The sequence below is a fragment of the Podarcis gaigeae genome, assembly GCF_964106915.1.
Source record: "Podarcis gaigeae genome assembly, chromosome: 4".
In the NCBI taxonomy this organism is placed as follows: domain Eukaryota; kingdom Metazoa; phylum Chordata; class Lepidosauria; order Squamata; family Lacertidae; genus Podarcis; species Podarcis gaigeae.
In genome coordinates this window covers 19,191,069-19,216,629 of record NC_139677.1, presented here as the reverse complement: position 1 = coordinate 19,216,629, position 25,561 = coordinate 19,191,069, and the positions used below count along the sequence as shown (strand labels likewise).

Below are 25,561 nucleotides of genomic sequence, written 5' to 3'. Positions count from 1 at the left end.
TTCTTCGGGAACTGAATATATCTACTCTGTGGCACATTTCCATGTACAGGGTGAAATACCTGCTATAAGGTAAAAGGTAAAAGCGACTATGGGCTCATCTCGCTTTCAGGCCAAGGGAGCTGGTGTTTGTCAATAGACAGCTTTCTGGTTCATGTGGCCAGCATGACTAAACCACTTCTGGTGCAATGGAACAAAGTGCATGGAAATGCCATTTACCTTCCTCCCACAGCAGTATCTATTTATTTACTTACACTGGCGTGCTTTTGAACTGCTAGGTTGGCAGGAGCTGGGGCAGAGCAACGGGAGCTCACCCCATCACGGGGATTCAAAACGCCGACCTTCTGATCTGCAAGCCCAAGAGGGTCAGTGGTTTAGACCACAGCGCCACCTGTGTCCACCTGCTTATAGGTGTGGGGGTGCTATTGGTTTAGCACTGGTGCTATTCACAGAGCTTTGCAATACAATCTTTTTGAGGGTTTGGGTTTTTCAGGAAGAAAGAATCTGTACATTATGGATGTTCTGACTATGATTTTATTATTATTATTTTCAGGGACAATCAGTTTCCACCCTCAGCTCATAAAATAGTTACTCTATAGCACTTTTATCAGTTACACCAGGGGTAGGCAACCTAAGCCCAGGGGCCGGATGTGGCCCATTCACCTTCTCAATCCAGCCCGTGGACGGTCTGGGGATCAGCGTGTTTTTACATGAGTAGAATCTGTCCCTTTATTTAAAATGCATCTCTGGGTTATTTGTCGGGCCTGCCTGGTGTTTTTACATGAGTAGAATGTGTGCTTTTATTTAAAATGCATCTCTTGGTTATTTGTGGGGCATAAGAATTTGTTCATCCCCCCCCCCCCAAAAAAAATAGTCTGGCCCACCACATAGGCTGAGGGATGGTGGACCGACCCACGGATGAAAAAGGTTGCTGACCCCTGAGTTACACACTCAAAAAGAAATCCTTCAGGAGCAAGGCTGGAGCTCATCATGAACCTCTCCCTTGTTCTCTTAGAATGGTAATGGTGCCTGACTGAGAGGTGTTGGTACTGAGCTCTGGCTGGGGGAAAAAAGCCCTGCTCTGGAGTAAGGTCAGCCCACCTAAGTCCCATTAAACCAGGGGTGGGGAACATTTGCAGTGCTGTGCACCAGATCTTCTACAGGATTGACCTCATGGGCCAAATTTGACAGATGGGTTGTGTCATCCACTTGTCAGTCATCCACAGTGATGTCAGGTGATTTGACACTTTAAAGTCCCTAAGTTGGGAATTCAAAGCACTATGCTAAAGGGGGGGGGGGTTCATTTTAGCAGGTGTTTCAATGTCAAACACTTTCTGATCACAAGGCTTTCTCCTTCATTTTAGCAGGAGGTTCAATGTGCTGGGTTCTGATGAACTGAGCAGGATGTGATGAGCAGGGGCTAAATTCTGCTGTGTTGGCTGTTTGTCCCTGTCCCCACATTGGTGCTGCTTTTACTGCAAAGGGGCATAGAGATAAAAGCTTCTGGATTGAATCCAATAAGTCATACTCAGAGTAGATGGCAAATATTGTTTCACATCCAATGGAGGTGCATGTGTAAAAAGCCTAATTTAAACCCACATCACCTAGGTCATAAATAGCAAACCTGTAGCTCTCTAGATGGACCCCAGCTCCCACAATCCCTAACCACTGGTCATGCTGGTTGGGGCTGATGGAAACTGGAGCCCAGTAACATTTGGAGGGGCACCAGGTTGGGTACCCTGAGTTGGATGGTGTAGAGGTGTGTTTAGAAACTAGGAGAGGATATCTTAGATATTATCCTTCCTTACTCATGTTTGTGAGTTCAGCAGAGTACAACCCTTTCTCAGCAAATTTAGGGAAGCTGTTGATAAACTAGCTTTAGCCTTTTAATTTAAGTAATCCAGGATTACTTTATTGCAGACTGGATTTCCTGGTATTTCTCCCTTTTCTCCCCTTTAAAACAATAAACATGCAAAACAGCCTTCTTTTAAGATAGATTTACACACTCAGTTTCACAGTAGCAGTCTTGAGTTACAGAAATATATCATGGTTTAGATTAGAATCGGCATCTGAGCTGTGACTCCGCACGTGTCCTACATTCCTAGTCATTGATGAAGCACCAAAGAGAAGAGATCAAGTAGCTGGGGTCAGAGAGAGAGCAGTCCAGGGACATGACCAGCTTATATAAATTGCTCCCCTTTACCTGGCTGGGCAGGGTGGGACTGGCTCTTACAAGGAGGATTTCCTGTAGACTCTGTGAGATCCAGATTCCTCTGTCTGTGTATCTTTCTAGCAATCAGAAGCAGTTGGTTTTGACTTCCTTCTTTTAGGTATCCCACAGGTGGACCCAACAACTGGTGTACATTTTGGTTTCAGCCTGGTTCTGACAGATATTGGATTGCACCGATTTCCATTCAGATAGATGTGCAAGGCGACTTTAGGTAAATAATTGGAAGGAACCTTTTTGGAATACATTGTAACAAATAAGACTTGGAAAATACATGCCATTGGAACGCTGTTCTGGATTATTAGGTGCACTGTCCTTCTCTTCCCCATTCCCATGTTTTCAACGGTGCTGCAAAGTTGAATAGCATTCAAACAATTGCTTCTGATACTCCTACAAAGAGGAGTTTCTTTTGCAATCAGCGCTTGAAGAGGGAATGTTCATAATCTCTCAGCAACTGTGTTGGGGAGTATGCTACACTTGTGACCAGAACATTATGAAAGCCACTCGATCTGGTAGAAATATGTAATGGACCAGAAGGAGGAGGGTTTCTCTCACTGTCATTAACTTGAAGGAAAGAGGCTATGGTGTGTTTCCAGATGGTATTTTAATGGACTGGAGAAGCAGTTGGTCATACTACATGAGTTCCTGAAACTTCTTGTATTTCCACACTGATATTTATCATTTATTTTAGAAGCAAAGTATATAAAAAAGCTGTGGAAATGCCAACACACCTTAATGTTATTGCCGGTGCTTCCGAGACATTAAATGAGACTCCAGTAGTCAGCGGATAGAGTACAACAACTGTAGAATGAGCGGGTGACTTAGATCAGGGAGTCTGAAGTCCTAGCTATACATTATATTAATGGCATGATTAGCAATCATGTCACTTAAAAAGAAAAAGAAGCAAGAAAACAGGACTCCCATGAGGGATGGGATTCTTCATTGTCAGCAGCCCAAACACAGAGAAGAATTTTAACTGTGCCTCTTGCAAACATAATCTTGGTAATAAATTTTTAAAAGGCCCACATTCTAATTCACAATGAACCTGGAGTGGGGAGGTTTTACTCCTCTCCTCATGTGTGGTGGTGCCAGGGCCAGTCCACCCATGAGGCAAGGTGAGGCAACCACCTCAGGTGGCAAGATCCACAGGGCAGCAGATCTTGCCTCCAAGGAATGCATTGTTCTTTGCTGCCACCGTGGTGCCAACAACAGTTGCAGTGCGCTCACTGCAGGCCAGATCTGCCCCAACCCTCACTTTTGACTGAGAAGAGCATCTGATGAAGATCCAGAGGGTCAGGTAGTACTGTTTTTAAGTGCTCAGTTCCCAGTGCCTCCCTGTCACAGTGTGGTCCTGTTGTGCCTGAAGACCTCCCTGGTTGTCCTCGGAAAGGGACCCCATGTGAAGGGTCAACCAGAATTCCAAATCAACCTTCCATGCTCCATTTGGAGTTGCCCCACCACCACCAGGAGAGCTGGGCAAAGTGACAGGACTCTAGGTTAAGATCAGGGGCTGTTTTCCTTTTTTAAAAATGAAGCTAGATCTGTTATGGCAGCTTCTTCTAATGCAAGGTGTTGGGTTTTTTTTAATTGTCATTATGAAGGGAGGGAGATAACCAAAACATTTAAATCATAAGTTCTCTCAATGCTGCAAATTCAAACCCTTATAGCTCCTTATAGCTCTATATCACTATGTGCTGGTCCCGGGGGGAAGGTACCGTTACCGTAGTCCGAGTTCACAAGACAAGAGGCGAGGTCCGAAACAGGGAGCCGGGCGGGGAACAGGAACGCTGGAAGGTCAGAAGCAGGAGGCCGGGCAGGGAACAGGAACGCTGGAAGGTCAGGAGCAGGAGGCCGGGTAGGGAACAGGAACACTGGAAGATCTGAAGCCAACAACGACGTTGCTCCCGCAACCTGGGACCGGGCTGACTGACCTTTATCTTCTTCTAAGGCCAGGGGCAGTCCCGGCCCCCAGGAGCCCCGCCTCCTCTGGCCTTAAGGTGAGCACTCCTCCTAGGAGCAACCAGTTCCCTTCGCCTCTCTGCCCTAAGCCTCTGCAGTTCAGGAGAGGCCGAAGGGTTACTGGGCCCCGGAGGAGGCTCACCTGTAGACACTGAGTCCACAAGCACCTCTGGGGCCATAATGGTTTCACCTGGTGCCTGCTCTTGAGGATCTGACACAGGTGCAGGCTCCTCAGAATCTAGGCCTTGCCCCAGTTCAGCCGGCCCTGGAGGCGGGGACTCCTGTGCAGGCTGGGATTCCTCTGGTTCAGCCTCTGAATCGGAGTCCCAGGCCATCACACACTATCTGTATAACTAATCTTGGCATATATGAGTTGGGTTAAAACACGGGGATGTATCTACAGTGGTACCTCTGGTTACGTACTTAATTCATCCTGGAGGTCCATTCTTAACCTGAAACTGTTCTTAACCTGAAGTACCACTTTAGCTAATGGGGCCTCCTGCTGCTGGCGCGTTCTCATCCTGAAGCAAAGTTCTTAATCCGAGGTACTATTTCTGGGTTAGCGGAGTCTGTAACCTGAAGCGTATGTAACCTGAAGCGTATGTAACCCAAGGTACCACTGTAATTCTGGGCCAGAAGAGAGGGAGAGGAAGTTTTATTTTGCACATGGAAGTCCCTTGCAGCAGTGGATATGGTCCAAGGATTTGATATTATTATTATTATTATTATTATTATTATTATTATTATTATTATTATTATCATCAACAACAACAACAACATTAACAACAACAGATATCTGTCTCCAAACTTGGCACAACCTTCCCCTTTACATTGGAGAATAAAACCCTTGTAAATTAATGCCAAGGGCAAATTTCAGGAAATCACTCCATTTAACCGGTAAACATATTTTGTTTTATTCTCGCCAAGGGGCCATTTTAACCTTTCAGCAATCTCTTTTTCCAGCAACCATCAATAAATAATTGAACCGGCACAGTTATTTAAATAGGCTCAGCAAAACAAAACAGAAAGTTAACAAAACATATCTCATTCTTCAGAAGTGAGATTAAAACCACCAAAAACAATTCCATCTCTGTAATTCCCCAAACTCTAAGTCAGGGAAGTGCTAGTATGCCATGACAGGACCTGATGGTTTGCCCTAAGAAAGCAAGCAATTGAAGTGCCCTGTGAACTGAAGTACCTACTTACAGGGGAAGCTGCTCCCTCTGTCTATTGGGAAAGACAAGAGCTCAGTGATGGATCACACACTTGACATGTAGATGGTATGATATGATGGCCTGAAGGAGAGTCTTCACCCCCATTGTTCTGCTCGGACACTGAGGTCTAGTGCCGAGGGCCTTCTGGCAGTTCCCTCACTGCAAGAAGCCAAGTTACAGGGAACCAGGCAAGGGCCTTCTCTGTAGTGGCACCTGCCCTGTGGAAACCCTCTCACCAGATGTCAAAGAGAAAAACAACTATCAGACTTTTAGAAGACATCTGAAGGCAGTCCTGTTTAGGGAAGCTTTTAATGTTTAATACACTATTGTATTTTAATATTCTGGGAAGCCACCCAGATCGGCTAAGGAAACCCAGCCAGATGGGCAGGGTATAAATTTATTATTATTATTATTATTATTATTATTATTATTATTATTAATCCTTGGAATCTTCAGGTGTGGCTGGGAAAGACCCTTGTCTGAAGGCCACAGAGACAGTACAGACAACACTTAGATACACCAGTGCCCTGACTTAGTGCAAAGCAACTTATTTATTGTATTAATCTGGGATATTTCTATGACAAAAAAAATCTGAAGTGGGCTCCAGTCCATGGAAGTTTATGCAGTTATAAATCTGTTAGTCTTTAAGCTACCTCGTGCCGTTTCCTGTGCTCATCCTGTTCAACATAGACCCATTGAAGTGAATGTACCGAGCTAACCTAGGTTCATTAGTTTCCATGGGTCCAGTGGCATAGCGTGGGTTACCAGCCCCTGGGGCCATGCCGGAGGCTGGGGTTTGGAAACAGACAGTAAAGGCATGCACATTCAACTGTCTGATGGCATCCACAGAGATAAGAGAAGAAGAGCCATTGCGTGTCTCGACAGATCACTTCCTAGTTTGCATGGAGACTCCATTTTCACTGGAAGCACCCCGCTGTATTGAGGCAGTGCAGTGCCAGGTGCTGAAATTTTGCACCCCTAACAAATTTTGGTGCCTAGGGCAACTGCCTCTGTGGTCCCACCACCACCACACCACTGCATGGGTCTTCTTTGAGTAGAACATCGTTCATACCCCTGCTGCTTTTGCCACAAAAGGACTAAACATGGCTAATCTTCTTGTTTCTTTTTCAGGAAGTTCATTACAATCTTAGCTGACTAGCACAACTTCACTCTTGTTTGTACCATACAGTAATTAAGGGATAAATACAGGTATATCGGAAAAACAAACAGAGGCTCTGATTTGGAGAGAAAAGTTGCCTAGACCCTCCAATGTGGTACGATACTCCAACTATGATATTCTGCTATAGTTACAAGAGACACCTGAAAGATCTTAGTGCCAGCAGCTGTTGATGTGTATGACTCCTGAGTACTTTGTGAATATAACACTTGGTAAAATAGATGGGAGATGATCTCTTGAAGAATGTGTATTCCCCTCAAAGAAATTGAGAGAGACGGATTGCTGTAACTTCAGAATCATAAGGGAGTTATGTTTGCAGTTTATGCACTGAGGAAGACAAAGAAAGAACAAGTAAAGCTTACAGGTCTTTGAGGGGCACCCTACTAAAGAAGACTTAAAGGTAAAGGGTAAAGGTACTCCTGACCGTTAGGTCCAGTCGTGGATGACTCTGGGGTTGCATGCTCATCTCACTTTATTGGCCTAGGGAGCCAGCGTACAGCTTCTGGGTCATGTGGCCAGGATGACTAAGCCACTTCTGGCAAACCAGAGCAGTGCACGGAAACACTATTTACCTTTCCACCGGAGCGGTACCTATTTCTCTACTTTCACTTTGACGTGCTTTCGAACTGCGAGGTGGGCAGGAGCTGGGACCAAACAATGGGAGCTCACCCTGTCGCAGGGATTTGAACCACTGATCTTCTGATCAGCAAGCCCTAGGCTCTGTGGTTTAGACCACAACGCCACCCACGTCCCAAAGAAGACTTAGAGGGCATTAAATACAATATGCATGGGAACCATTCAGTAGAAAAAGCTAATGGGGTTGATGGTGGTGGCAGAATGGATGGAAGCAAAGGAATTGTTGTGGTAAGCGCTCAATGGCTAAAATACAATATTTCCTGGAGGCACTTTCACTATGAGTAGTTCCTGAAAGAGAATATATTTCAGGCTGCAAATGTAGGAGTTGCAAAAAATGCAGTATATACCTGCTTTGTGCTGTATTCAGAAAATGTACCAGAACTCTTATAGTCAATCTGCTGTTTATTGTTTAGCCAAAGGTTACTGCAATAATAAAATAGATAAAATAAAATGCAACACAGTGCTTAACAGGAAAAGTCGGGATTCACGTCATAAATTCCAATAAAAAGTGTGTTTCATCAAATCAAGCCAGCCTCCCAGGCTTTTTGCCATGCTATCCTTTACAAAGGCATTTCTCAATTTTGGGGAAGCCGTGACAAATTGGACTACCCTGTGACTAATAAACTTGTCAAGATCACTCACAAGGACCTTGATATTTTTGTCAGATTATTCACATTTCATGACCCAGATAACAAAGTGTCCAATAATTTCTTTAGTTTTAAATAACAGGTGGCTAAGTTTTGGGAAAGCACAATTTGAAACTGAAGTACAGGAAAGATCCATCCATCATGAATCATAATGGTATGCTGGGCGCAAAAAATAACTCTAAATTGTGTGAATTTTAATATATGAGTTTTCGAATAGGAAATCTAAATAATGTTTTGTAAAGCTGAATCCTGTAATTGATTTTTAATTACTATTCAAGCATGTGTCAAATGTATACTGCATATCTCCCTCCCAGTGATATCTTCTGGTTGAATATTTCTTTTTTAATTTACTGGTTAATAGTCCAGAATGGATGGATGGAGGTCTAATGGTTAACATAGGATCTCCTGGTGAATGGTAATCCATCTGAGCTTTTGAATGAGATCAGAGCTTGAAGAAAATAACACTTTCCTAGTCTTCCTAGGAGACGAAAAACTATTTGAGTTTGACCAATCCCCTAGTCTATCCATGGACCATTTGATTGTTCTGCAAAAGACTTTTTTAAAATATATATATATATTTATAAAATTTTCAAATATAACAATAAAGGAAAAACATTCCATTCAAAATATACATCCAATTCTAATCTTTCCACTTTCAGACTTCCTTCAGTCTATCTGGAAATTTTTCATGTTATCACAATTATTCACATTTCTTCCATCTGTATTGTTGTTTTTTTAGCCAAATTAATCTTAACTATTATTATAAAACAATATTTATTTCCATTATTATCACAGAGCTTCTTGAAAACCTACAAACGTTAATTGTCCTTCACATATATTTTTAATACACTCTGTAAATTTATTCCAGTCTTCGGTAAATCTTTGGTCTCGCCGGTTCCGAATTCTCCCCGTTAGTTTGTCTAATTCTGCGTATTCCATCAACTTCATTCTTCATTCTTCTTTGGTCGGGATTTCTTCCTGTTTCCATTTTTGTGCCACCAAAATTCTTGCCGCTGTTACTGCATATAAAAACAACTTCTCATCCTTCCTTTTTATGTCATTTCTTAGTATTCCTAACAGAAAAGTTTCTGGTTTCTTAACAAAAGTATATTCCAACATTTTTTCCAATTCATTATAAATCATTTCCCAGAAACCTTTCATTTTTTTACATTCCCACCACATATGATAGAATGTTCCTTCTTTCTCCTGACATTTCCAACATTTATTACTAACTTTATACATCTTTCCAAGTTTTACTGGTGTAACATACCATCTATATAACATTTTCATAACATTTTCTTTTATTGTAGTACATGCAGTAAATTTCATTCCTTCTTTCCACAGTCTTATCCAATCATCAAATTGAATATTATAACCAAAATCTTTAGCCCACTGAATCATTGCAACTTTAACCTCTTCATCCTTAGTATGCCACTCAAGTAATAATTTATACATTTTAGATAAAATTTTGACATCATTATTCACAATTTCTTTTTGAAATCCAGATTTTTCATCTTGAAAACCTCTTTCCAGCATCTCTTTTTTAAACATCGCGTTCACTTGGAAGTAATGTAACCAATCATACACAAAAGACTATTAGGCTTTTAGTGAAGAGTTATAGAAATTTCTACATAAGGAAAACAGTTAAAGAAAAATAAATTTTAAAATATAATAGTAAAATGGAATAGATTTGGGGGAAAGAAAAAATGAAACTTTACCTAAAATCAGTAAAACATCAAACATTAAAAACTTCCCTAAACAGGGCTGCCTTCAGATGTCTTCTAAAAGTCAGATGGTTGTTTATTTCCTTGGCATCTGATGTGAAGGCATTCCATTATCGAGAAGGCCCTCCGCCTGGTTCTCTGTAACCTCACTTCTCTCAGTGAGGGAACCACCAGAAGGCCCTCGGATTTGGACCTCAGTGTCCAGGCTGAGTGATGGGGGTGGAGACGCTCCTTCAGGTATACTGAACATGTGTGTGCATTGGAATCTTCACACAAAAGCTGTTACACATCCATCAGTGTTGGCTGCATCCAAATATAAAGCATGCAAGAAAGGTGCACCTGAAAAATTAATGACATTTCACAAATTCATTAACAACCCTTGCATTACTTAATGATTGCATGATTATACAAATAGAACAACTGAAAAGGATAATTCTAGAGGACAATGAGAGAACAGCAATAGAGTAATTGTTTAGATTCAAGCAAAATGTAAAAGGAAATCAGTTATATTGGACATATGCTAAAAGGCTTAAAGACTGGAACGGAAAAAGGATGAGCGTTGCACAACTAATTCTCAAGGTACTTGAAGCCACAGTCTGTTTTCTACTATGGGGAGTATTTAACCAAGAGGACATATGTTAAGTAACAATTGTAGTCGAATATCTGTTATCAGCTCAGCAAGGCACCTAAGTTAACACAGAAAGCATCTTTATGATCCAGAAAGCTTAGAAATGACTAATCTTAAAAGGAAAAAAAAAACCTGCCGCAAGGTGAGTAGTTGGAGAAAACTAAATAAATAGAAATGGGCAAAAGAAAACCCATATATCTTGATTCAGAACTAGATGGTTCAGAGCCTTTTGAGGCGTTGCAGAAAGGAATTACGCTCAAGAAGACCTAGTTTGAATTAGATATTCTTCTAATACTTCATCGTTGCTTCTCAAGCTTGCAGCTGAGGAGGAGGAAGGAGAAAAATGAGATAACTTGCAAGAGCCTAAGTCTCCAGCTGACGTCTGTGAAAGTTACAAGGATGCTTGACTCCACTACTGTCCATGGAAAGTCTGAATTCAAGGGGGTGTTGTTTTTGTCGTTGTTGTTGTTCCAAAAAAACCAGTCCCCCAATTCAGCAACACAGTCATTGAGTTTGCTCAGAAGTCTTCAGAGCACAGTGTGGGACTGAGAAGCTCAGTGCACTTGGATCTCTGTAAATGCTCTGAAACTATGTATGTAATGTGGCTCGGCTCAGAACAATGAGTACAGGAGCCATTTTAGCACACAGAAATACACCCCCTATGTCGGAATCAATGCTTGTAAGAACAGGGATCAGTAACACATGGCCCCAGAATCCAGTAACATGTCTAATGCAGACAGTGCCTATAAGTTGGCCATTAATTTCCCCTTGCAAGTAAATAGATTTCCTGCACCAAACATAAACAGCCTTGATTGAAACAGCCTTGATCTATTGTAAAATCAAATAAAAACGATTTCAAAAATGAAAAAGGGAATTTTCCCCCCAATGGTGGGGATTGCACTTGAGGTCTTTTGCATACGGACATGCTCTGTCACAGAGTTTTGATGTTTTCCCCCCACCTCATGCCTGGAAAAGTAACTCTGATGCACACTGGGAGGGGGTCCATGATTTCGGATAGGGCTACACTGTTGGTTGGATAGGAAGCTCCTGGGAATGGGACCAAACATGCCAGTTGCCAGCCCACCTATGTGTGTCTTAGGGCCATGTATAAGCAGCACCTGTATTTCTTCAACATACCGTATTTTTTTGTCTATAAGACGCCCCCATGTATAGGACACCCCCTATTTTTGGGGACCCCAATTTAAGAAAATGGGGGAAGATCTATCCGTGTATAAGATGCCCCCAAATTTTGGACATTATTTTTTTAGGGGAAAAACCTAGTCTTATACACAGAAAAATACGGAACTAGCACTGGATAGAAAGGAAGATTGCTCTGCTTTATGCCTTCCTTTCTCTCAGCATGCAGTTGCTATGTCAACAACAACTACAACAAAAGGATGCTTGCCTGCTGTTGCTGTTTCTTTGCATCTCCACATGGAGAAGGAATATTTTAAACAAGTGCTGGCTCAGGTTATGGCCAGCCCTTGGGAAAGAATGTGATTCTGAAACAGACTGTGCTGGAGATATAGCAGCTGCTCCTCTTCCAAGGATACGACTCTTTCTCCCATGGCAGCTTCTACTGCCTCCTGCAGCTTGGTCAAACTCATGTTTGTAGCTTCAAGAACACTGTACAACCGCCTCGTCTTCTGTCGTCCCCTTCTCCTTGTGCCCTCCATCTTTCCCAACATCAGGGTCTTTTCCAGGGAGTCTTCTCTTCTCATGAGGTGGCCAAAGTATTGGAGCCTCAGCTTCACAATCTGTCCTTCCAGGGAGCACTCAGGGCTGATTTCCTTCAGAATGGATAAGCTTGATCTTCTTGCAGTCCATGGGACTCTCAAGTTTCTCCTCCAGCACCATAATTCAAAAGCATAAATTCTTCAGTGATCAGCCTTCTTTATGGTCCAGCTCTCACTTCCATACATCACTACTGGGAGAACCATAGCTTTAACTATACGGACCTTTGTCAACTAGGTGATGTCTCTGCTTTTTAAGATGCTGTCTAGGTTTGTCATTGCTTTTCTCCCAAGAAGCATGCGTCTTTTAATTTTGTGGCTGCTGTCACCATCTGCAGTGATCAGGGAGCCCAGGAAAGTGATATCTCTCACTGCCTCCATTTCTTCCCCTTGTAGATTTGGAAGGGACCTGCAGTTTATCTAGCCAAATCCCCTACAATGTAGGAATATGCAGCTTTCCCGAATGAGGATCGAACCTGCAGCTTGTCATGATCAGCACTATGCTCTAACCGACTGAGCTAACCTCCCCTCAGCTGTTGAGGAGAGTCCCATGTTGAAGTGATGGTAACTTTGACGGTGGGTGACGGGTGGAATTTGATTGTGTTACAGGCCACCCAAATCTCTGCTGAGCAGTAGAAGATTCCAGGAGTCCCAGCAATAAATCAGAGTTGTGTTTTTTGTTGGGAAATCAAGGCACAGCAGAGACTACTTTCAATACAGTTTATTTACACCCGAGTTTTAGGGCGTGAGAATTCACAGCATTTACAGCCTAAGAAGGATTTGTCCTTCCCAGAAGTGCAGTGTTTGATTCAGAGACTTCCTCACTGCCGTTCCCATTTCTCGCTGTAACAGCCCGCTCCAGCCAGCCTGCATGGCTGCTGCCTGACAATCCTGCATGGAGTTTTGGCCACTTCCTGCTCCTTCTTCCCTAAAACCCCTGCTCCACAAACCTCTGTTGTAAAAAGGCATCACACACACCAACCATGGTTCACCTGCCCCCACCCACTGTGGTTCAGCCACTCCCACCAACCATGGTTCACATGCTTCCCCCCATCTTTCCCCTCTTTTAGCCCAGTCCTACATTTTGGGTATCTAAGCACCAGTCCATATCATCTTCACAAAAGATGAAATTGCTTCTGTAGCTATGAGTAAGCTTATCATAGCAGCATTTCCCCTAAATTAAAATGCAAATGTCAAAGACTATAAAATTCATTTTGGGGGGGAAAGTGAAGGTTATAATCCTGTTTTAAAGAAGGTATGGCTTTCTTTGCATTTGTACACTGTTCACGTATCTACTGGCTAAGCCAGGATAATGTGGTAGGAAGTAATGAAGCTCTTTGGGTACAAAAAGAATGGTGTCAAATAATTTGAGGAACAAACAGAGATAGGAATGGTACCATTTTTTTCCCCCTGGGTCTCTTTTTACAGTGAAATACTCCTTGGCACAGCAGGTGGTGCTTTCAGCTCTGAGCTGTGCAAATTTAAAGAGAACTGAACTTCTTATCTCAACACTTAATTTAAATCATTTTTATTGCTCATGTTGTAATAAAGATCTGCTGGTTCCTTTAATTCAAAAAAATAAATGCTAAATACTTGGGACATTCTCCTGGATGGTTGGATATTTTAATTAATCTGCCCAGGAACCCTTTTTCTTGGTTATTCGGCCCTGATCCAGTTCACCATTGCCAAGAGCTAACAATAAAGCTGAAAGTGGGTGGCATTGTCTTATTTCAATTCCTGAAATTCTGAAAGTCTGTAAATATCAGTTCTTACCAAAAGAAGAAGGAGATTTCATTCAATTGTTTTATGTATGGATGTGGCAGATGAAAATTATTGTGTGGGGTGGGAGTTTCCACATACTTTTCTCTGTAAAAAATGTTCCCTACATGGTTACCTCAAAGTTTTCAAAGAAGAAGAAGAAGAAGATGAAGGTTCATGCTTACTAAGGGCTGAACTGTTTATCAAGTATTCATCTAAATTTGCTTGCACAAAGCCTGCACAGAGGTTAGATTATATCCTGCCTTCACTGAGCATTCATCCATATTTGCTAATGTGATATTTATATATCTTCCCATTTATTGTTTATCCCACACTTTTCAATGCATTTTCCTGTCACTTTCCAAACCTCAAGAAGTCTGATTTTTTAAAAGTCGATTTGTTGTGATATGGCAACAGATTTCTTTATTCCACTTTAATTGCACAAACCTGAATGTATGGTACACACTTGAATCACCCCCATACAACAGCAAATTTAGGAGCATCCTCAGGTGGTCACATAACAGGTTTTTTTGGGGGGGGGGGTATACGCATGTGAATTTCTACCTCTCCTGCCATTTTCCACGACCACCCCTCAAATTGTCAAAATAGAGACCACCCAATGGTTCAGCACAGCCTTAGTTTCAGAAACTGGAAATTCTTTCTGACTCCATTCTACTAAGCACAAAGTTGTGCTATGTTACTTATCTGTTCCATGAGTGGTAGCAGGAATGTTTAGAAGCAACAAGAGCAAAATTTGCTGTGGCCCAGAAAAGAAAATATTAATTCCAAACTCATGAAAATACCCAAGAGAACTTCCTTCCTTGCATTCATTCTCTTCATTGCCTTGCTTCCTTTCCCCCAACATGTGCAATGATCAAGAGATTTTGTGACTTTTATCACGAAGCCTTGGGTGAGCTCATGTAGAATGATGCCACTAAGCATCAGGCAAGATTAATATGCCAGACAGGGTGGGGAGAGCGTACATGTGAGGATGGCAATTCATCTTAGTCCCTTATGTAGGTCATGATGAAGAGTCTGAAGGCACCCACCCTGTGATGTTATCCCACGACTATCATATAATGCCCAAAGTCAGGGCCAGGCCAGGAGAAGACCACCAGTCCAAAATTCAATTGAATGGAGCATTAGATTTCTTAAGTGGGGGAATTTGGTAACGCCATCCAAAACAACACAATGAAATGTTTTCCAATGCTAGAAAGAGAGGACACTTGGTTACATAGAAAGAAATGGGGGGAGGGAGAGACTGCAGTAATTTATATTCTGGGACTTAATACTGAATATACTTCAGCATAATAAATGTCTGTTTTTTATGACTCAAAGGACTTCTCAGCTTTAGATGGAATTAATGCGTTCCTTGAGCCAAGAAGAAAGAATTGTGATGAGAACAGATGACGAGAACATTAATGGTGGTCTGGACAGAACAGGCCCCAAAAGCCTAGAAGAGCAAGGTATGTGCATGATTCTGACATACTATTAACTTGACTATTCTCATTCAACATTCATTTAGTCTGCTGAGGCACCATGCAGAACATTAAAATGACACAGTTCCTGACAGAATGTCTTACTATCTACATTAGATGGACAGAGCCAGACAGGAATGAGGAAGATAGAGCTCTGGGACTGACAATAGGCAGTGGATAATTGGATGGTGGTGGGAAAGCAGTGAGAAGGAGGGTTGGTTCTGGAAGTGCTTTGCTAAGGACTTCAGCTCATACAATGGACAAACATCTGGGAGTACAAAGAGCTGCTGCCATGCTCATCATGGTCAGACCAGCATAATCATCCAGATAATATCTGCAACTGCAGTAGCTCAATAGGAGCTGCTAGCAATACAGGAATTTCTGCAGTTGCAGATATGCTAGCCACACAAACTCGGTGCAGGCATTCTGTTGGATGTAATGCTTACATGTGTATGGAGGCGAGCACACTCTCTGCTCCCTCCAAGTAAAGGGAGATCTCCTATACTTGTGGATATTCACTGCAAATATGGGGAAACCCAATTATGCCGCATTCTACACCACACAGGAAACTTCCACGAGTATAGGAGAATTCCTGCTTCAAATCTTTGCCCTTTACTTGTTGGCATCTGGCTTCCAGAAGGTTGCCTAGATGGGAACATGAATCCAGGCAGCTGTGGCTCTTCTTGAAGAAATTGATGCTCTCATAAAACTTTTTTTATGCTTACTTAGGAGCGAGACTCATTTCAATGAAGTCATTGGAAGGATGCTAAGATTGACAAGTTTTCAGCCTGTCCAGTGCATGTCAATTCTGAAGTAAGTCCCACTGAGTTCTGTGGGCTTTACTCCCGCATTAGAGGTTGCCACAGAAAATGCCCTCTCTCAGGCTGCCCACAACCGAAGCTTCTGAAGACAGAGGAACTATCAAGGGGGCTGCCTCTCTCTCTCTCTCCCCACCCTCTCTCCCACACAATATAAGCAGTAGTCTGAGACCCCTTTCTTTATACATGAATTGCTCATTCAGAAAGCCATTGCCCAACCTTATGTAAGGCATTTTTGGATATTATTTATGCATCTTTACACACTAACCCAATGAAAAGAAGAAGAAGAAGAAGAAGAAGAAGAAGAAGAAGAAGAAGAAGAAGAAGAAGAAGAAGAAGAAGTTGTTGTTGTTAATGTTTATATCCCACTCATCTGGCAGCTCCCAACAGAATATTAAAAACACAATAAAACATCAAACATTAAAAACCTCCCTAAACAGGGCTGCCTTCAGATGTCTAAAAGTCAGATAGTTGTTTATTTCCTCGACATCTGATGGGAGGGCATTCCACAGGGCAGGTGCCACTACTGAGAAGGCCCTCTGCCTGGTTCCTTGTAAATTCACTTCTCGCAGTGAGGGAACCACCAGAAGGCCCTCTGAGCTGGACCTCATTGTCCGGGCTGAACAATGGGAGTGGAAATGCTCCTTCAGGTATACTGAGCCGAGGTTGTTTTGGGCTTTAAAGGTCAGCACCAACACTTTTGATTTGTTCTTGGAAAGATACTGGGAGCCAATGTAGATCTTTCAGGACCAGTGTTACATGGTCTTGGCGGCCAATCCCACTCATCATCTAGCTGCCACATTCCGGATCAATTGTCATTTCTGGGTCACCTTCAAAGGTAGCCCCACTTAGAGTGCATTGCAGTAGTCCAAGTGGGAGATAACTAGCACATGCACCACTCTGGCGAGACAGTTTGCAGGCATTCTTGTACACATTATTTGTCTGAAGAATGAAAAGAACTATGACTTTTGAAGATGGCTGTGTTTCAGGTCACATGTTGCTTTGGAAAAATGTGGATTAGATAGCATCACCTTTAAATGTAAACTGAATCTAGCACACACACACCCCTCCTCCCATTCCTAGAGAATCCTGGAGGGCAGAATTGGTCCCTGGGCCTGAGGTTCCCCATATCTCATATACGTTGAAGGAAAATTGAAGTACAAAATAAGGGTGCAGAGTGCAACTATGGACAGGATCTCAGCTGTACCTTTTCTCCCAGTATATCTGAACTGGTGCTCAGCAATCTTTAACACATGGCTTTCTGTCTCTCAGATAGGCTTCCTGCCTGCATTGCAGAAGCCTTTTGAAAATCACCCCATTGTTCCCCCCCAGCAATCAGTCTGACAGATGACAACCCAAACATATTTTAACTTATGACCTACATGAGATTTATTCCCACATACGGCACATTTTGGACCTAGTGATTTAAAGAAAAAGTGGCACAAAACATTTGTCTTTTTGACATATTCTGTTGTCAGAATACAAAGGCTTTTCTGGGTGGGGAGCCTTCAAGAAATGGCAGGCCCTGTAATGCAGATCCTTGGAAAAGATGGGGAAAGAGGCTATTTCTGCAGAACGGGACAAACAACTTGGGTTCTCTGGGTCAGGGTTTGATTATTCTAGCCTGCCTCCATTTTTAATCCTTGCATTGGCTTAGGGTCTCTTGGTCCCACTAATGCTTAATCTTCCTTTGATTCCTAATTCACTCAAGGTAACACTGCAGTGCTCAATTGTAGTGCTGCTTGCATAGAATGACATCAAATTGTGAAACAGGAATAGGGCTTCGATTGGCTCCACTCCCGAGTGTTGCATTTCAATACCTGCACTTCCCTCGAATCTCCTCTGTACATTAAGTATAGCTGTCTAAAATCCCCCTTGTGTGTGAGGGATTGTACAATGCCAAACCCTCAAAGTGTCTCTATTTTCCAGGGACAATCCTGGATTTACAGAAGCTGTTCTGGTTTCTGATTTGATTCCAGAATGTCCCACTTTTCCTTGGGATGTCCTTACCGGTATTTTTACTGGAGAAATGTTCAAGGGCATGGTAGAAGGTCCCTATTTTCATTGGAGGACATGGAGTTATGTGACCCCTGAACCAAGGAGATAAGTAACTATACAACTTTTGGAAGATTTCTGAAGGCAGCCCTGTATATCAAAGGTGGGTTGTTGTTGTTGTTTTAATTTAATGTTTTTGCATATGTTGAAAGGTGACCAGAGTAGCTGGGGCAACCCAGTTAGATGGGTGAGGTATAAATAATAAAATTATTATTACAGAATAGGATGTCCCTATTTTCATTGGAGAAATATTTGAGGGTATGCAATGCTTCCATTAGCTATGGAGAGCCCCAAGGTTCCAAATATTATCATAAGATGTACACACCAAACTAGCATCTATGCCCCCTTCTTTTGTTCACCTGGGAAGAAAATGCAAAAAAGTATGATTGTATTTTGTGTGTTTGTTCACTTTTGCTAAAATAGCAGACATAAGGTGGAGTGGAAGGTCCCATCAGGATTTGGTACATGGAGTGATGGGGAGGTTAACCACCTTCCCCCTTCCCCGTGGACCTCATGATCTTTGTGAGAAGTCGTTCGTGGAAACAAACAGACAAAGGACTTCAATATAAGGTTAACCCTTTTATTAGTCGCGTTTGCAAAGGCGGACCCTCCGTACCCGTAGATACGAAGAGCCTCGATCAGGCATAAGCGCAGCAGTTTTATCCCTACAGCTGCCGCCCCTCTTTCAGAGGCTTGGCTTACAATCTACTTATCAGAGTTCAACACATTTCTAATACATTGTCCACTCTACACTAACCACTTCATCTATTATCAGATATGGGCCTACGCCCCTTGGATTTCTTTATCCTGTGTACGCAGCTCATGGGGACTTTCCAGACTGAGTTTGAGGCACACCCTTGCTTGTAATTTTTCCTTTATTTCTTAATCTCACAATCCCCCCTCTCTTTGATACCTTGCCTCAAACTCACGTAGCTGCTCCCAGTGATTTCTCTCCTCCTCATCTGTCGGTATGGGTTCGTATCTCATTGCCATTAGTTGAGTGGTTACATGCCGCTGGGCTATTAGGGAGAGTGAGTTGTTAATAGTCTTAACGAAAATGGGCAATACACAGGGGATTAGTACGCATCCAGCGGCTATTAACCCAATTAAAGCTACAATGGCTTGTAATCCAGGTAATTTTGGAAACCATGAGCTGAATAATTCCTTGAAGTTAAGGCCTTCCCATGTTTGCACAGGAACATGCGCTAACTTTATCATTCGGTCAGCTATATTTTTTTACTACCCTTCCGCTATCATCTATTTCAATGCAACAATTTGTTAGATTAAATTTTCCACAAACCCCGCCTTCTTTCGCTAATAAATAATCGAGCGCTAATCTGTTTTGCATAATATAGGTACGGCTTTTTGCACTTTCCTTAGCGAGTTTTGTTAAAGCGGCAGCGGTTTCATTAGTTATAATTTCTACTACAGCTTGTAAGCGAATAATACGATTTAATAGATAAATTGGGTCCCTCCCAAAAGATCCCGCTGTTCCATCATTAGCCCAAGTCGCGGGACCATAATATTGAATTATTCTTTCGGGGGGCCACTCATTATCCTGCCATGTCCCTATGTGAATCACCCTCTTTCTCCTGGGCCCAATTTCTTCATATACAGGCATACCCAGCTTAGCTTTCGTCTCTAAAGGGAGTAAGAAGAAGCTGGGCCGAAGGGTGGTCAATACACAGGACCCTACCCAATTTAGAGGCAGCCTGTTATATGCATACCCCCCACATGCCCAATAAAATCCATCTGGGGTTGTCCATTCCTTCGAGGTGTTTTGGGGGTCCTGGAGAAAGGTCATGTTAATCATGTTAGCTAATGCAGGTGGCCATTCTCTGGTATTGTTATCTGAACTCCACCATTGCTTATCATTCCACTGTCCCACACAAGGGGTATCTCCCACCTTGGTGCTCCCCTCTGTACTTGGCGCGTTCCTGACAAAGCATTCCATTCCCACCAGGTTATTTGATATTTGCCAGACCTCATTGCCTGGATGATGGTATGTGTAGTTCTTTTCATTTCTCCAGACCTCAGTGTAATTTACCTCGTGAGCCACCCAAGGCCATTGGTCTCCCATGTTTGTCCCTCCACACACGAAACAATTCCTCACAGTTAACTCTTTGGCGATGGTCTCAGCCAGGCTTAAAAACATGTTATGGGCTCTTGAGGGTAGGGGTAAGTTGTTTAACTGCTGTATTTCTTCCTCGAAGCTCTCATATACTGAAATGGGCTTTTTGCTAACTCTTGTGGTATGTATTTTTATGACCAGATACCCATAAGAATCCCTTCCGGTTCCATCTATCCCTAAACCAAAATGAATATATTTGGGGCTAGTGGAAGGACGTTCCTTAGCCCATAAACATACAGGGTTGCGTTTCCCCCTTTATATCCATATACATATATGCTGGACGTAATGGGTCCCACTGCTAGGGGCTCGTAACATTCTGTCTTATTTTCTCTAGTTTTGCATCTAAAATATTGGGTCTGATTATGGACACAGGGATCTAATTTTTTCACACATTCTGGAGCAACGTTGTAATACATTAGAGTTCGTATAATCATAGTCCCAGTCTTAGTAGTCTGGATGCACTGGTCACAATTCTGAATTTCTTTGGCCGTGACACCCCTTAACATAATCAACAGGCCAATTCCCATCACTACTTTCTTTACTCCCTCCCTTGTCGTTGTTTCTGTCTTAATTGGTCCACTGCTTGCACCACTGTAGGGGTTCTAGTCAGACTACAATGGACCTCTCCTTCTAAGGTGATTGTGCAATATTGGATAATTATGTCCTCTATGAAGATTATGTTACATAACCTTGTACAATGCACGCATAATACACAACATTCACAATGGACACAACAACAACATTCATAGAAGCACTTGCAATCACAGAATAGGCACATTAAGGTCAGCATTTGAGTCCTCTCTGGTTCCTGGTTCCCTGATTGGTAAGCGTCACCTTTAGTGGGTTGTCTGAATCAACAGATACCCTCCAATCTTGCGGAGCTTTCTTGACCCTATGATAGTGAGTCCACCCGTGCTCTCTGGTCCTTACTGCAGATTCGGTGGTAAGCAGTACCTGGAATGGACCTTCCCAAGCAGGTTGTAGCTTCTCCGCCTTCCACGCTTTTATCAGGACCCGGTCACCAGGCTGAAATGTGTGCTGATGTTCCAATAGTGGAGGACGCTGGACCAAAACGCCACGTCTATGAAGAGACAACAAAGACTGGGAGAGTGACCGCAAATATTTTCTTAGGAACAAATCTTTAAATTCTACCAGGGGCTGACCCAGCTGGGCTAGGTATAGTCTTCCCATCACCAATTCGAAGGGGGAGATTCCCAGGTCCTTTCTTGGTGCTATTCGTATTCTTAACAAAGCCAGGGGAAGGTTTTTCGTCCAGGGTAGCCCATTTTCCAAGTATAATTTAGTTAAGTGTTTTTTAATTTCTGCGTTCGCCCTTTCTACCTTCCCACTGCTTTCAGGATGCCATGGTGTGTGGAGGTCCCATTTAATTCCCAGGGCTGCCATCACTTCTTGTAACACTTTCTGGGTAAAGTGTGTACCTCTATCTGAATCTATGGCCTCGATTATACCATACCGGGGAACAATATGTTCTAGAACAGCCTTAGTAACCACTTGTGCCGTCGCCTTCCTGCTAGGGAAAGCCTCTATCCACCCCGTGAGATGATCCTTGAACACCAATAAATATTTCTGCCCCCCCCCTTTCGGGTAGTTCAGTGAAATCTACCTGCACTCTTTGGAAAGGCCATACTGCTAACGGCCTCCCTCCTCTCTCAGTTGTTTTGGCCCTGGTCTTGTTTACTTTTTGACATATCAAACATTTCCAGGCTATGGCATGTGCCATAGGCCACATGTCCTTACTCCAATATAGGGGTTTTACCATATTGATCATTGCTTCCGTCCCGAAGTGCCCACCCTCATGCACCTTTTCTAGGATCCCCATCATTATAGCTTTTGGTATTACCACTTGCCCTGCTGGGGTTTCCCATCCATTATCCCTCTGTTTCCATCCCTCCTTCTTCATGTAATCAATTTCTTGGGGGGTAAAAACCAGGTTTTCTGTGTCCGCTTTGGTCAAGACAGGTACTTTCAAACTATACTGTTGAACCAGTGCGGCTCTAGGGATGCCCTTGGCGGCTTCCTTCGCTCTCAAATCAGCCCACCTGTTTCCTACTTCTTCGGGACTCGTTCCTTTGGTGTGGGCTGAAATATGAACCACTGCCACCTTTTCTGGTCCAGTAAGGGCATTCAATAGCCTTTCTAGCAATGCCATGTGCTCTATTTGTTTTCCATCTGCCTTAATATATCCCCGGTCCCGCCAAGTTCTACCAAAAGTATGTACCACCCCCCCATGCGTAGCGGGAGTCTGTCCATATGGTTACCTCTAAGCCCCTTGCCAACTCGAGAGCCCGTGTCAGGGCCATGATTTCACATTTCTGAGCCGACCAGGTTGCCGGCAAAGCCCCGCTTTCGAGAATTTCCCCATCTTCTTTAACTATAGTGTATCCTGATTTTCTCCTCCCTTCTTCAACATAACTAGAACCATCAGTGTACCATCTTTCTCCTTCCGCCAGGGGCACTTCTGACAAATCTTCCCGGACTTTTGACATTAATTGTATAGTACTCATACAGTCATGTTCATCTGGCTCCCACTCTTTTCTTTCCCCGATCAGAAACTCAGCTGGATTTAAATTTCGGTCGGTTCCCAAAGTAATATTGGGGCTTGTCCTCAAAATAGTTTCATATTTTACTAAGCGACCGTCCGTCATCCAGGTGGAGGCTGCCCCCGTCATCACAGTAGATATTTGATGTGGGCTATGAACTATTAGGGCCCCACCAAAAGTCAATTTTCTACTCTCAACCACCAATACAGCTGCTGCTGTCACCGCCTGGATGCAGGTGGGCCATGCCCGTACTACTGGTTCGAAGGTTTTGCTAAGATATGCAACTGGCTGATATTGCCCCCCTCTCTTTTGGGCCAAGACCCCTACAGCAGTCTGGGAACCGATCGTTACATACAAGTGGAACGGTTGCTGAAGATTGGGCAGTGCTAAGACCGGGGCCCCGATCAGAGTCCTTTTTATTTCTTCCCATTTTAATCCATCCTCCTGTTCCCATGTTACCTTTTCGTCCCCAATGAGTTTTTGATTTAAAAATTGAACCAATTTTGCATATTGGTCTATCCACAATCTACAATATCCCAGTAGTCCTAACATCCTCCTCACGTCTGTTTTATTTCTTGGGGGTTGCAGTTCCAAAATTCCCTTGACTCTCTCTGGGTCTAGTTTTCTTGTTCCTCCCTCCAACAGATGCCCTAAATATTTTACTTTCTTTTGCACGAACTGCAGTTTTTCCTTTGACACTTTTACTCCTAATTTTCCCAACCAGTTCAATAATCTTATAGAATCCTGCCTCACTTCTTTTTCTTTTTCTTTCTCTTATTTTCTATAAGGTACTTTTTCAATTGTGTCATCCAATACCTTTCAGTCTCCCCCTCAGGGTTCCAGTTGTACATTTTGTCCGACCCTATAGGGTATTTTGGCCAAATCACCCTACAGAAGTTAATCATAGTCACTTTTGACAAACCAACTGTATATTGTCTCATATAATCCTCATTCCATTGTATTAATACTTGCCCTAATGGACTATTAGGGTCTATAGGACCCTTCACATTTATCTCCTTCTGTCTCTTACTCTGACCCTTATCCATGGTTTACAATGTCTCCAACTTCACTTTCTATCACAATCACACGGAATCGCCTGGCCGCTTCCCTCACGGGATAGACGGAACTGCAAGCTAATCCTCTCGTCAGGGCAGAGCCCTGATCCACACTCACGCGTCCATATGGAACCTCTCTTTCACTCAAGAGACGAGTCTCTCACCCCCGCCCCGTAACACAGTTTACAAAAATTCTCACGTCTACTCACCCAATACAGTCCAGCGCCGCTTCTCGCGACTAGTGAACAGGCGGGCGTCCCCGCTGGGCTCTCGCGGTCCCTGACCGCTGATAATCGAGACTGTCTTTCCCACCTATATTGAGTCCTGTCTTAGCCCTTGTGGATTGCTATGAACAAATCCCGGCCCCGAGCCACTCCGAAAGGACGGAGGGGCGCCTGCCCGGGGTCCGAGTATCGCTCGAGCCACCCGTCAAGGGCCCCACGTTGGGCGCCAGAATTGTGAGAAGTCGTTCGTGGAAACAAACAGACAAAGGACTTCAATATAAGGTTAACCCTTTTATTAGTCGCGTTTGCAAAGGCGGACCCTCCGTACCCGTAGATACGAAGAGCCTCGATCAGGCATAAGCGCAGCAGTTTTATCCCTACAGCTGCCGCCCCTCTTTCAGAGGCTTGGCTTACAATCTACTTATCAGAGTTCAACACATTTCTAATACATTGTCCACTCTACACTAACCACTTCATCTATTATCAGATATGGGCCTACGCCCCTTGGATTTCTTTATCCTGTGTACGCAGCTCATGGGGACTTTCCAGACTGAGTTTGAGGCACACCCTTGCTTGTAATTTTTCCTTTATTTCTTAATCTCACATCTTGATTCAACACCCCTCTCCCCCATTGGCTTCGATTTCATGTTTAAGAACAGATAAGCACAGCACACATTTCATGTATCATCTAGTTCAGTCCCCAGGCTTCCTAGAGAAATATTGTTGATTGAGATAATTTGCAAATGCAATGGGTGGCAAGATAAAACCCGTAAGGAAATTATTCTGAGGTTATTGATGGTTACTAAGGATGGTACATTTATGGTCTTTCTATAACATTCTCAGTTATGAATGGAATGTGATTCCCTTCCTTTTCTGCAACACTGGGTGCTCACTACCACAGCCAGTGCATTAAGGCTTTTAATGAAATGGCCTAGAATCTAAATCGTTGCAATGGATAAACGGCTCCATTGGCTGTTATCCAGGGGCTCAGCATTTCCCTCAGCTTACTACCTGTAATGCCAGAGTAAAATCCTTGCAACAATAGCTGAAATGATCATGCTTAGCCCTCTGATTGAAATTAATAAGATGTACAGACCAAGTCTGTATACGATTACTCAGAAGTGAGTTTGGCGAGGCTTACTTCCTAGCAAGTGTGCATATAATTGCAGCCTTAAAGGGCCTCACTTTGGCTGGATGATGCCAATAGCTTATGCAGCGATACGGCAGCTAATGTGCTCAGTTTTAAGCACATATTTGCTTGCACAGCAAATCTTGGGCCTGGGCCATAAATTCGTGTGAATTTTAATGATATGCTTAATGGCACCTTCCTATTATTATCCCATCACCAGTTCTTTGTAATCAAACTATCTAGTAAAATCCCAACCGGCTTACATTATGCTGTCCTTGATCCCCGAAGCTTTTGGAAAAGAAAATGGGCAATAAATTCCAGATTCAATAGAACCCAATGGAAAAGATAAGACAAGATGATATGGATATGTAGCAGAAGTGACTTATGAATATTGGGATACACACACACAC

General features: G+C 43.1%; 1 protein-coding gene and 1 long non-coding RNA gene across 2 annotated transcripts in view; one reads left to right on the top strand and one right to left on the bottom strand.

Moving 5' to 3' along the window:
- LOC310842950 (uncharacterized protein) overlaps positions 1 to 25,561 on the top strand; it is a 579,207-nt gene that overhangs the window by 90,370 nt on the left and 463,276 nt on the right. The window lies entirely within an intron of this gene.
- On the bottom strand, positions 19,346 to 24,090 carry LOC310842730. Its single transcript, XR_014563326.1, has 3 exons — positions 24,008 to 24,090; positions 21,047 to 21,263; positions 19,346 to 19,840 (listed from the first exon to the last, which is right to left on the bottom strand). It is a non-coding gene; the product is annotated as an uncharacterized lncRNA (long non-coding RNA).